Source organism: Nymphaea colorata, chromosome 12, assembly GCF_008831285.2.
Source record: "Nymphaea colorata isolate Beijing-Zhang1983 chromosome 12, ASM883128v2, whole genome shotgun sequence".
Classification (NCBI taxonomy): domain Eukaryota; kingdom Viridiplantae; phylum Streptophyta; class Magnoliopsida; order Nymphaeales; family Nymphaeaceae; genus Nymphaea; species Nymphaea colorata.
Window position 1 is genome coordinate 9599335 of NC_045149.1, and position 13023 is coordinate 9612357.

General features: G+C 38.3%; 1 pseudogene; it reads right to left on the minus strand.

The window, feature by feature from the left end:
* Positions 1-8670, minus strand: part of LOC116265240 (replication protein A 70 kDa DNA-binding subunit A-like) — a 49206-nt pseudogene extending 40536 nt beyond the window's left edge.
* Positions 8671-13023: the final 4353 nt, after the last annotated feature.

A 13023-nucleotide genomic window follows, 5' to 3' on the forward strand; every position in this document is an offset into this window, starting at 1 on the left:
GAGAAAACATTTATTTATTTATTTATTTTTTTTAAATGGGGGGAGTGACCCTGGGGGGGCTCATGACCACACGGGCTAGGTGGGGCCCACACGTAGGTCCCACATAGCATTGTAGACCGAATTAGATCCAATTTTTGAGGCAGATTCATAGAATCCCAATTTAGAAGGACCACAGTTTCCACACCACAATGTGTTCCAGCACAGTTGCCGAATCTTATTCTCAAATTTCCTAAGTATAATTATATATATATATATATATATATATATATATATATATATATATATATATATATATATTTATATATATATATATATATATATATCTAACTTAGATAATGTATCATGTGAATGCATACTTTACATAGTGTTACTGCTGAAGAACCCTAGTGTTATGGAACTTTGATATGGTTATATATATTACGTTGCTCAAAATGTGCATGCTGTTGAAGCTGAATCCGGAGTGAACAGGAAAATTTGAGTGTTCAGGTTGAACATCATAAATTGATGTGCATGTAAAACAGCGTAGCATTATGCCACAGTACTGATATCTACACATATGACTGCAGAAACCATAAGCTGGAAGATACTGACAGAGAGCTGGTCAAGGTATGGTGGAAGACGGGACTGGTGTGGTCAACTAGTTCTACCATCCACAAGGATGCCAACAGGATTCAGCTGATCACAAGAAAGAAAGAGAAGACAGGGATCACTTCAGCCACATGGTGGAACAGCGAGGAAGAAGCTTATCAATCAGGTGTAAGTTGAGGTGCTACACTTCCATTTTTGTAGCTAGTGATTTATACCTGATCATATGAATAAGAGATGTATCAATCATGATCAGATCACATTTTGAAGCATTGGTGTCAATATACATCAATGTGAAAACAAGGACAATGGCATGAATAAGTAGCTAAGACAGATGTTTACAAAATTACAATGTAGACAGTATAAATGAGCATGGATTTGGTTGCAAGGAAAAATCTGATAAAAGACTTAAGTTGCATACCTGTAGCAAAAGCATTAGTTGGTAGCAAGTTGGCACATTGTCTAAAAGTCCAAAAGTTGAGTAATCAGGAACTACATGGCCCTTTCGTATGTTGTCCTGAAATACTCATGCAAAGCTTTCAGCAGCATCCCCAGTAAAAACCTGACATTCTAAGACAAATATAAAATCCATATACTGACAAGATCATTGGATATATGAGAAAGAAAGATCAAAAGATGCTAGTCACATCATCATTGGTGCAACTAGTCTGATCATACACAATAAAGAGCAGCTTGAAACATGCTCATGGAATTTTTTTACTGAAATTATAAAATTGAAAGTGAAGATAACTAAAGTTAGCCTTAATAGAATTAACATGATTTAAATAGGGAAGCATCACACTCCTGCCATTTTTCCATTTGCATCACATTGGATCCAAAAGCCAGCAATTTCAACAGTTCAGATAGGTACTTCTAGAAGAGAAAAATAATATCACCAGGATGTGAACTACTCTATTAGAGATGTACCAAGGAAAAAAACGTCATATATCCAATCCAATATAAATAGTCAAGGCTACAAAATTACATATTTTAATAAATATCCAAACCAGTGCTTACGGTCCTTTTTTTTCATTCTTGCTGTTATTGCTCCTGCATACGTGGTAAGGTTTGAAGTTTGAACATTTGTATTCAACAATAATCAAACGAGGTGAAAAAGTAAATGTGTAGAAGCGAGCCGACTGCCTCTATTCTGACTGGCAAATGGAATGCAAGGCTAGCAACAAAAAAGGGAAAGCACTCTGCCAAAAAAGGGTCTGGGGAAATGGAAAATGTCACTAGAAGATGAAAGATCAGAGCTTTTGAGCCCCATCTGGGCTATATTTCTTCAGCCCAAGTTTCTACTGAAGTTCTTGTCTAACTGAAACTCAAACCTCCTCTTCGCACATTTTTCTTGTTTATGTTGTTTCTGAAAAAAAATGAAAAATTGCTTTCAAAATGCTCAGCCCACATGTGCCCTTGACATTACTTCTCGGCCAAGAAAGGGGAAGAAACAAATTAAAAAAAAAAACTGGATTTCAATAAATCAAATTATCCAACAACATCTAAAGATAAAACTACATTAAGAAAAAAAAGAGAAAAAATGTACACACACAATAGTCCCACCAAAGTATGAGATATAGCAATCGAAAATGCCCTTTCTTGTAGTGCATCTTCATTTTCTCTATGTGATACAAGATCTAGCAATCGTAATCCACAATGAAATTAAGCAAATATGAAAACAAACACAACACAGTCACCATTTTGGTGAATTTCTGAAGCAAGTAGGTAAAGAGGAAAGGGAGGAACAGAGAGAGCAAGGAGAGATAGAAGAAAAAGAATTACCACCAGAGACAGTACATGCACCACAATATTTGCATAAGATGAAGAAAAGGTTGGAATCGGGGCCATTAGGGCTTGCATTCTCTCTCTCTCTCTCTCTCTCTCTCTCTCTCTCTCTCTACAGAGAGAGCAAGGAGAGATAGAAGAAGAAGAATTACCACCAGAGACAGTACGTGCACCACAATATTTGCATAAGATGAAGAAAAGGTTGGAATCGGAGCCATTAGGGCTTGCATCCTCTCTCTCTCTCTCGATGTTCGCGTGAAAACTTGAATGACTCGCGTAGACCAAAACAAATTCGCAACGCCTTATGTCCTAGGCAACCGTCATAGCGACTAACATATATTGTTGTGTCGGCCATTCTTCGAGGTCTTCCTTTAACATTTAGACATTTGCTGGATCAAATTTTTGTTCTGGATGTCTATTTACAAATCTATAGATTTTGCATGCCTTAGTGTGGCAACCCCTTAATACTCTGCTACAGTCGGAAATCGAGTTTGCGTTAGGAAATGGGGTAAACTATTCAGTAGCCTCTGGTTTGATCATCTCTCTATGTTGTTCAGCACTTGTTTGACGAAAATTAGAACAAAAAAGCTCATTAGTTTGCAGCAACCTTTCAACAGGCGTGCACAAGCTCAAGCTTACAAGACACACACACACCCCAACTGAATCACATGCACTCATGCGTGAACACAAGAGGAAATCACGATTGAAAATCATAACAAGTCCCTTCTGATCAATGAAGATTAGACACAGATGCTAACAGGAAGCGAAAGCGAGGCTATATATAGAAACCTACATAAGATGAAGGCCAATGCGTTATAGGATCTTACCTTCTAAATTCACCCAAAAGAGAAAGCAAACCTCGATCTTCTTCTACTTCTTCCGTCCCAGCATCTCTGAACCTTGATCTTCCTCATTTTTCATCTACCTTGGTCTTTATCCCCAAAGCCTCTCACCTCTTTGTAGTTGAACAATCGTAAGTACATATCTAGAAACCGACCTCTCATCACGAGTCGATATGAATGATTCTCTGACTTGGAATCAGGTATATTTTTTCTAAATATTGCTTTATTTGCTAAAGTGTTGAATTTTTATCATCACTGACAAGTTTGTCTATTCCTCGTTAGAGAATTAAAATTTTCTGTTTCAGCTGCTGCAAGCATGTCAACATGATCTCCAATCATCCACGAGTTCTTCATATCAACCTAGTGTTGTACATCGTGTCTTTCACTATAGTCATAGCAGAAGATCAAGGCATGCGCACACTGCTTCAAGTATCTAAGTTCTCTCTCTCTCTCTCTCTCTCTATCTATATATATATATATATGATTGCATGGTTTCTGGAGTTTGCTAAATGTATTCTATTACTTAGATAATATCTGCATTTTAGAAAAATGTCAAGCTATTTTGAACTTTGAAGTTAATACCTAGTAGTCTTTTGATTTCATCAAGAGCCAAACTTAAACGCACATCAACTAGGACGCAGTCACGCAGATCAGTCCCATTGTTTTTCATGACTAAGAATAAGCTTGTCTCTAAAACCTGACTTATAGCTCCTTTTCAAATTCACAAACAACTGCTTTTTCTTATTATTGTTGAGTGGATTTTGTGGTAAGAATGAGTGTAACGCACTCTAGTGATAGGGGGAGTGGAAATAAAGGCTGGATGCAATGTATAATATTTTATCTTATGAAAATTGTTTATTGAAGGCAATTAATATAACACAGACCTGTATCACTCATATATATATATATATATATATATATATATATATATTTGTTCAACATACGTGCACCTTCCACACTACTGACTTTTAATATATGTATCATCATGTTGATTTTTCGTATATGTATCATTGTGCCTGCATCCTTTGAGTTGCTTGGAGGTTTGCTTCCCTAACAAGCGAAGAATTGCTTGCATTGCTCTTTATGTATTTCTATTCACCCTTCTCTTAAAACGAAGGACCCTTTGCTTTATCCACCTCTTTTTTTACCTTAGTTGCTTTTCCTAAGATTAGGGCACTATCAAATATTGTTTACACCTTAGCATGCAAGGAACGCTTGGGTTAGTGATAGGACTATCTCTGTAGAGAGGCAAGTGTGGGCTATTGCGCAATTTGTTTTTCTCTCCACCATGCTTTACAGTTGCAATCAATTTGATCTGCAAATTGCTAAGAAGCTTGACCATAATAAGATGACCACATCAAACCAAGTCAATAATAATGTAATCATTTGCCATTTGGAGCATTATATGAACACTAGAGCTATCCCAAAGGCGTAATTCCTTATTCTTGAAGTTGGTGATGATCTTGATGAAGATGAGGTTGCTAATTATGCTGCAAACCTTGAAAAGGTGAATAATCGCTTTCCAAGTTAGTTTTAGAAACAAAGACATCCAATACCTGATTTGGCATCCATTTTGTATTTTTTACTCAAGATCCGCTAAAATCATACTAACATGTCCTCCAAATAATTTATTTTGTACTTGTCAGATTTGTTGCTTGCCTTGCCTTAAGCTACATCAGTTATCATCTATGATATTTTAAGCTTATGTTTCTGAAGTTACTTGCCATTTCAGTGCAGGAAAGAGTTTTGTTGCAGAAATCCTAATGCTTCGTCAAGTATTATCCTCTGGAAAGATTGCACTGTTTGTCCATCCTTATGTATCAATTTGTGCTGAAAAGGTATTCTATCTCTGTAGAGTTAGACTATTCAGGTCAGTGACAAGACAGTGAATAGTTTCTTACCTCTTCTTCCTCCAGGCTGAACATTTGGAATCACTCCTTTGGCCAATGAACAAGCATGTTCGTAGTTTCTATGGGAGCCAAGGTGGTGGAACACTTCCTAAAGATACATCTATTGCAGTATGTACAATTGAGAAGGCAAACTCTCTAATAAACGGATTATTAGAAGAAAGTCGACTTTTGGAAGTTGGAATTATTGTAATTGATAAGCTTCATATGGTAAACATCTGTTGTCTTTAAGTATTTATTAGGGCTGAAAAAGTGAGAACATAGTTTTGGACCTTTTGGTTGCATTGTCTTTAACAGCACTGGAACTTTCTGTGCATTTTCCTTCAACTAACGAAAACATTTTGTCATCTCTTGACCTTTGACGTTTTCTTCTTTCAAATTATTCTGTTGTTTGACTTTACTCGAAAACTAGAACTAATGACCCTATCAAGTAAGTTCATAATTACAATGAGTTCCTCATTATTTGATAATCCAGTATTTTTTTTTGTCTCTAAGTACACTGTATTCAGTGTTTCATGAATGTGTCCATTTTATGGTTAGATTCATGGAATAATATGCAACTATTCCATCTGTCAATCAAGCCCTTAGGGGACAATTGATTACCCTTAGCCTACCCTAGTCCAAGATCCTTAGGATTAGATCCATGAATCTCAAACCCTCCCCTTTGATCTTAGACAAGACCTTTTCCAAGTGCAATAAACTCAAGCTTTCAAGTGTGGATCTTAAGTTTGATTTGAGCTCTTTAGTTCATAAACCACGAAATTTATTGAATAGATCTTTTGCCAGATCCATGGATATGAACTTAGAAGTAATCAAACACGGGGTGTATGATTACACTAAATCTTAGATCTCAAGGTCAGTTTGACAAAGGCCATCGTAAATCCATGGTTCTAAGTCTAACAAACTACATACTTGAGAACCGTGGATTAAGATCACCGTTGTGCCTCAAATGGCATAGATGAGAGGGAAAGGGGCTTCAACTTGAGAACCATGGATATTAAGATGCAAGGTTTACAAATCTTCATACATTTCATATGCTTGTTAGAAACCAATGACCAAAATCCTTGAATTTAAGATCTTCAGATCATAGGTCAAGATCTAAGATCTGAAGAAATCAAACCTAACTCAATGTTTTCCCTTTTCCTCAAAAAGGAGCTGACCTTAAATCCAAGGAATTTACACATAAGATCAACAGTTAACAACTCCTTAAGTCGTGCTACCCTTGCAGTGTCCACACTGCCCTTGCATAGTGACTCTGCCATCTTCAGGCATGCCATCAATCAAAGGCATTAATTTTCCTTGTTTTTTTTGTTTCTCCTCTAGTTCCTTCTTTTACTTGGTGACCAAAATTCTAGAATGTCCCTTACACTTATTCCTATACTAATCCGAAGCATAGCACAAACCTCTAATGGCCATCCTCTCAGGAACACAGGAAAGGAGTCCATTCATAAAGTGCCATTTCTGTTAACCTTCTTCATGTACGTAATAGGAGACAAAAAAAATACTGGATTATCAAATAATGAGGAACTCATTGTAATTCTGAACTTACTTTGAGCTTTGGTGGTACAACAATCCTAGAGGAAAGGGCAAAGTTTTTTCTTTTGATCTCCTTGACTGTGATGGTGGGGAAATTCGTGTTACATGCTTCAATTTGGTGGCAGATCAGTTTTATAATAGGATCAATGTAGGTAAGGTGTACTTGATATCCAAGGGAAGTCTAAAGCCTGCTCAGAAGAACTTCAATCACCTTAATAATGAATGAGAAATAATTTTAGAGTCAACTTCAACAATAGAGCCATGCTTGGACGATGACAGCTCTATCCCTAGGCAGCAGTTTAACTTTAGGCCTATCAGTGAAAGGTTAGAGTTGGAGGTAAACCATGAGGATACTCGTCTCCTTGGTCTAAGAACAATATCGTTGCACACATACTGATCCCAAACATAAGAACCCATGTATGATATTTAGGCGGCACCGTTTACATAAAGTTTTACAAAAATGGCACAAAAAGTTTGTTCTTCTTGACATTGAGTTGTTCCTCGAAATGGATGGAGTAGCCACATTTTTTCCCTCCCCATTAAACCACTCCCTCAATTGTTGAGCCTCTGAAAACTCAGGATCAATGAATAGCTGGCTTGAAGAAATCGTCCCAACTGCTATTCCATTGAAATCACTTACTCTACCAGCCTTCACAGCCAAAATATAGCGCATCCCAGAATCATGCATTTCTTGCAGCGTTTGTCCTTCCACGTTGCAAAAGTTACCCCAAATGGTTAATTCAACACTTCACCCTGACATGTCCTTCAACTGAAGAGTTCTTTTTCTGTACCATTTTTTCTCATTATGTTAAAGGAAGGATGTACTGAGACAACTACTCCAATTATATAAACCATTAAGTTGTTCTCCATGCTCTCAATTTCGCTGACATGCCTAAAGTTAAGCTGCTACCTGGGGATAGAGCTGTCTTTGTCCAAGCATGGCTCTATTGTTGAAAGTTGAATCCAAAATTATTTCTCATTCATCATTAAGGTGATTGAAGTTCTTCTGAGCAGACTTTATACTTCCCTTGGATATCAAGTATTCCTTACCTACATTGATCCTATCATAAAACTGATCCACCACCAAATTGAAACAAGTAATATGAATTTCCCCACCATCAGAGTCTAGCAGATAAAAAGAAAAAAACTTTGCCCTCTCCTTTGGGATTGTTGTACTACCTAAGCTCGCCTTTTGATGTGACTCTTGCTTTAACTGTCCATCTTCCCTGATATGGGTTTAACACATCAATTGAAACAATTCGAGCAAGAGCTTCATTTTTAGCAATAGGCACTCAATTGACATATGATAAAGTTTGCTGATATATTGATTGTGGAGTTGCTTGCCCATGCATATTTGATGTCTGATTCTGGTTGGCCATATTACTATGTGATGAAATACCATAATTTTTGCCACTAGCAATGTTAGTAACACTAGCCCCAGTTTCAACTTTGGAATGCAGAGAAGATCCCCCAAGATTTGGCCCTTCCCCAAGATGGCCAGCAGCATTTGGAACACCATAAGGCTGAGCATTTCCAGTTGCTGGAACAGACTTAGCCTTCCGTGCAGCTGGACCATTTTGAGAAGCACCAACATAGAGTTTTGGCTCACCAATTATATCAAACTTATCAAGCACTACTTCGAGGTTCGTCACAACAATGTTCCTAATTCAGGGAAAACAATGGTCAGTTGCAACAGAAGAATATTAACAATAAAACTAAGTAGAATAAATGGAGTCACCAATTTACTTGCAATTATTTATAGTATTGCAAATATACTCAATCATTTGAACTATAGAGTCCTTCTGCATCTGTCCCGACTTAACATAATGATTCAGTTGAGAAGCAAGTACACATTGCTGTAAGTGGATGTCATCTGAGAGAATCAATTTATATTTTTCATTTGCAGTAGTCTGCAACATAACCAATCTAATGTCATAAACCTGAAGAACAGGCTTTATGTCCTGCTTCCCTTCGCTTACCATAGCGATAGCATCTCTTGTCAAATTCATAAACATCTCTCTACTTCTACTGCACAAAAGAGAGGAATGAGCAGAAAAAAAAAACTACCAAAACACAAACATATAGATGTACAAATACTCTTGTAAATCTGCAGATGAGGGAAGCAGCTGGATGAGGGAAGTAGGGAAAGGAAGAAGTACGTAAACAGACGAGGGGAGGGGAGCATCTGGAAGAGGGAATCATGGGAAGGAAGAAGTGCTCGTCTCTCCTATTTCTCCCATCAAAAGGGGAGACAGAGGGGGGGGGGGGGGGAGAGAGAGAGAGAGAGCGTAGAATGAGCGAACAAGATGACTCAAAGAAAAGGGCTCAGAGGCATAATTGATTTTTGAATGTTGTTGACAAGTGAGAAAGGCCACGTCAAGAAAGGACGGCCCACCCCCGCTCCAGCATTTAATGTAGCATTTATTGTGGGGGCGAAGGCAGTGCACCTTAGCATGACAGATCAAACAGATGCCCAATCTGTTGATTCTAGTGGACAAAAAAGTGCTGATGAAAATGGAAAGAAAATTGAGGAAAGTAGAAATCAACGATCCCTTGATTCTAGCAATAAGAAAAGAGAAACTATCAAACCAGCAAAGGAAATTCAATCCCAACGCATGGATCAATCAATTTGTAAACCAAAGGAAAGATATCTTTCCAAGAGTAGCTTGATGTAACATTTCCTATATATATTAGTGGAACCTCACCTAACGAAATCAAGGTGAGAGAGGATGGTTATGGATGTAGGAGAACAATACTCCGAACCATGTTAAAACATGAGTGACTTATATTTTTGCCTATGCTTGAATTCTAACATGGTATCAGAGCTTTTTCTATGAGGATTTTTTTTACACAAATCGAAGCAATGTGCACTGGAAGAGCCCGGTCAGACAGTAGACATTCAGGCCATTGCACGTTGCCACTAGACAATTGTCTGATCAGACCGTAAAATCTGTCGCCTGGAGGCAAATAGGATCACGACAACTATTCCATTACCTTCCTCAGATATCATTCTGGTGTTTTTTGATGCCAAACGGAGCAGCATTGAGGGAGAAATCGATCACTGAATTGGGTGATCGAGTTGTTCAAAGAAGAAACATAACAGAGTGCTGTTGGCCAGAACCTGGCCACAAATTTGGCCGGCATTGTCAACTCTAGCGACGACAATGGTCAAGCAAGGGATCATTGGAATAGTCCACATTTGAAGAATCTCTCTACAAAATTTCAGATTTTTTGGAACAGGCGTTGAAGAGATATGATTTTTTGAACGACCAATTGTTGTTTCAAGAACCGACAGACAGGGCGTTTCCAGAAGCCAGACATGACATCCTAGGAGTGCGTTTTTCAAGGGAAATGAATTAGAGGTCGAGTAAGGTGGCTTGGATTCGGGCAGATGTATAGTATTTTTGGACAAATTTTTAGATTTTCTGGATGATCCTGTGAGGAGCTACAGTTTTTACAAGTGCCACAGGTTTGTGAAGTTCTCTACAACCTCTTGTGAGTCCCCTGTTTTCTTTCCATTTCTACTTAAGAATTGGGAGTAGACATCTCTCTGCTTGATCGACTAGAAATAAGCATCACTCTGCCTCTGCTGTGTGTGTTATGGTGGCTTCAGCCTGATATTGTTACCTTCAGTTAATGCTCGTTTATTTTCATTAGCCGACATTCTCTCCCTGGTTCATCATGGAGTCGATCGGAAATCCAACAGGGATGTCATTACAAGGTGCTACTTCACCTTATTGCCTACACCAACCACTTTACAACAACATTTGAACATCAAGTTGACTGGAGATAATTGTTTACCATGGGAATCGCAATTTGTACCTCTGGTTTATTCATATGATTTGCTTGGGTTCATCGATGGTTCTAAACCATGTCCGAACCAATATATGACTAGCAGTGATGGGAAATCCCAATCTATTAACCTTGAATATGTGACTTGGATGAGGCAAGATCAACTTCTCTTAAGTTGTATTGTCTCCTCATTGTCTGAAACTGTTCTTGCGGAAGTAGTTGGGCTTAAGACAGTCATATGAAGTATGGACTGCTCTTAAAAAGTCCTATGCTGCCCATTTTTGCTCAAGAATCATGCAACTCAAGGAACAACTGCAAGGTCTTAGGAAAGAGAACTTAACTATGGATGACTATTTCAATAAAGCCAAGTGTTCGCTCACCAACTCGCCGTTGCTTCAAATCCAGAAGAAGAGGAAGATTTAATCATGCATATCTTGAGAGGACTTCCTCGTGAACACTCAGCCTTCAAAACATCTCTGACCACTCGTATAGATTCAATATCCCTCAGTGATTTGCATAGGCTTCTTCTCACACAAGATACGCAACTTAAAGCACAAGATTTGGATCATGAAACATTTACTCATGCTTCTCATTATGCCCAACCATATTCAACTGGAAAGGAAAATTTTAGACAGCCCTCAACGCTTCAAAGAGGTCATGGCTGAGGCTGAGGCAGGCCTGATTTTGGACGTGACAAATCTGATTACGGTGGAAGAAATCGTATTATCTGTCAGTTTTGTGATAAAATATGCTATATTGCCAAGAATTGTTTTAAAATAGCAAGAAAAGATCACACAGGAGCAGCAACTATCAACTCGAATGCGTCATCATCCTCAAATGCTCAGATATATCACTCTACTCCTCATATGTTAGATGATGCAAATTGGATTCCTGACAGAGGAGCAACACATCACATCACCAATTCTCTTGGATCAATGACAATGCGTGAACCATATGAAGGCAACTACACCGTTAAAGTTGGGGACGGATCAGGTGTGTGTATTCAAAACATTGGATAAGCTTTTTTCATCTTCCTAAATCTACTGTTGCTCTGCGAGATATTCTTCATGCTCCTAAAATTGTTCATAATCTGTTACCTGTGAATAAATTCTACAAGGATAATCAAGTTGTGTTTGAATTTTCTGTCAATCATTTTGTGGTGAAGGAACGGTGCACAGGGGTGGTCATCCTACAAGGAAGAAGTAACAATGGTCTCTTCTCCAACTCCCACAACTAGAAAGCAATCAACGTCAAACTGAGAAGGTAGCACTCTATGGAGAACGGATGACTATTAGTAGATGGCATGCTAGACTTGGACACACTGCTTTGAATAATGTTCATTTTATATTGAGAAAATTTAAACTTCCTTTTGAGTATGATGACAAAAACAATAACTTTTGTGATGCTTATCAATCTGGAAAATCACATGCTCTTCCTTTTCCTCCATCCGATCACAAAGCCACTAAACTGCTTGAAGTGGTTCACTTAGATATATGGGGTCCAGCTCCCTTGATTAGCAAAGACAAATATCGATACTATGTCTCATTTATAGATGAATACTCGAAGTTACATGGATTTATTTTCTGGCATATAAGTCTGACATTGAAAAGGCTTTTAAAGCGTTCAAGGTAAAAGTCGAAAATATTTTTGATTCAAAAATAATTTTTTTTCAATCTGACGGTGGTGACGAGTATGCAACTCTTAACAAGTTCTTTCAAGATCATGGTATTGAAAGAAAATTTTCATGTCCGTATACACATGAGCAGAATGGCACAACTGAAAGGAAACATCACACCCTTGTTGAAATAGGCCTCTCACTTCTTAAATATGAAGGCGTTCTAGCAGAATTTTGGACTTATGCATTGAGCACAACAACTTATTTATTGAACCGCGTTCCCACAACAGGTCTCAAAGGCAAGTCTCCGTTTGAAATTTTACTCCAAATACCTCCAAATTATAAATTCTTGTGAGTGTTTGGCTGTGCCAGATACCCAAATTTACAACCTTATCATCATCACAAGCTTCAACCTTAGTCCTCCAAACATGCCTTTCCAGGATACTCAAAAGTTCACAATGGCTATCTATGCTACAACCTCCAAAATTCCAAAATCATTGTCAGTCGAAACGTTGTGTTCAATGAATTAGACTTCTCATTTCTTGAACAACCAAAACCATTCCAATCACTATAGTACCACCACACCGATACCCATTTTTTTACCTATACTACCTACCACAACTAGCTCTCCCTCAAATCACCCAACACCATCATCTCAAACCACCCCTCCACGTGATTCAACTACCACTCCAGCTACACATCTTATACTGGACGAGTCAGCCATTCCTCCTCCTCCAGCCATGCCCCCTCTTCAAACCCATAACATGATCACCCGCTCACAAGATGGCACGGGAAGACCGAAATCCACATTTTCAACAGCCTACCCACTTCTCATTGCTCTTGTCACCCAATCTTACTTTGACCAGGAACCAAGAACTTATGTTCAAGCCCTCAAAACTGAGCATTGGCAAGAGGCTATGGCAAAGGAGATACAAGCTCTTCATCAAAACGGAACGTGGAC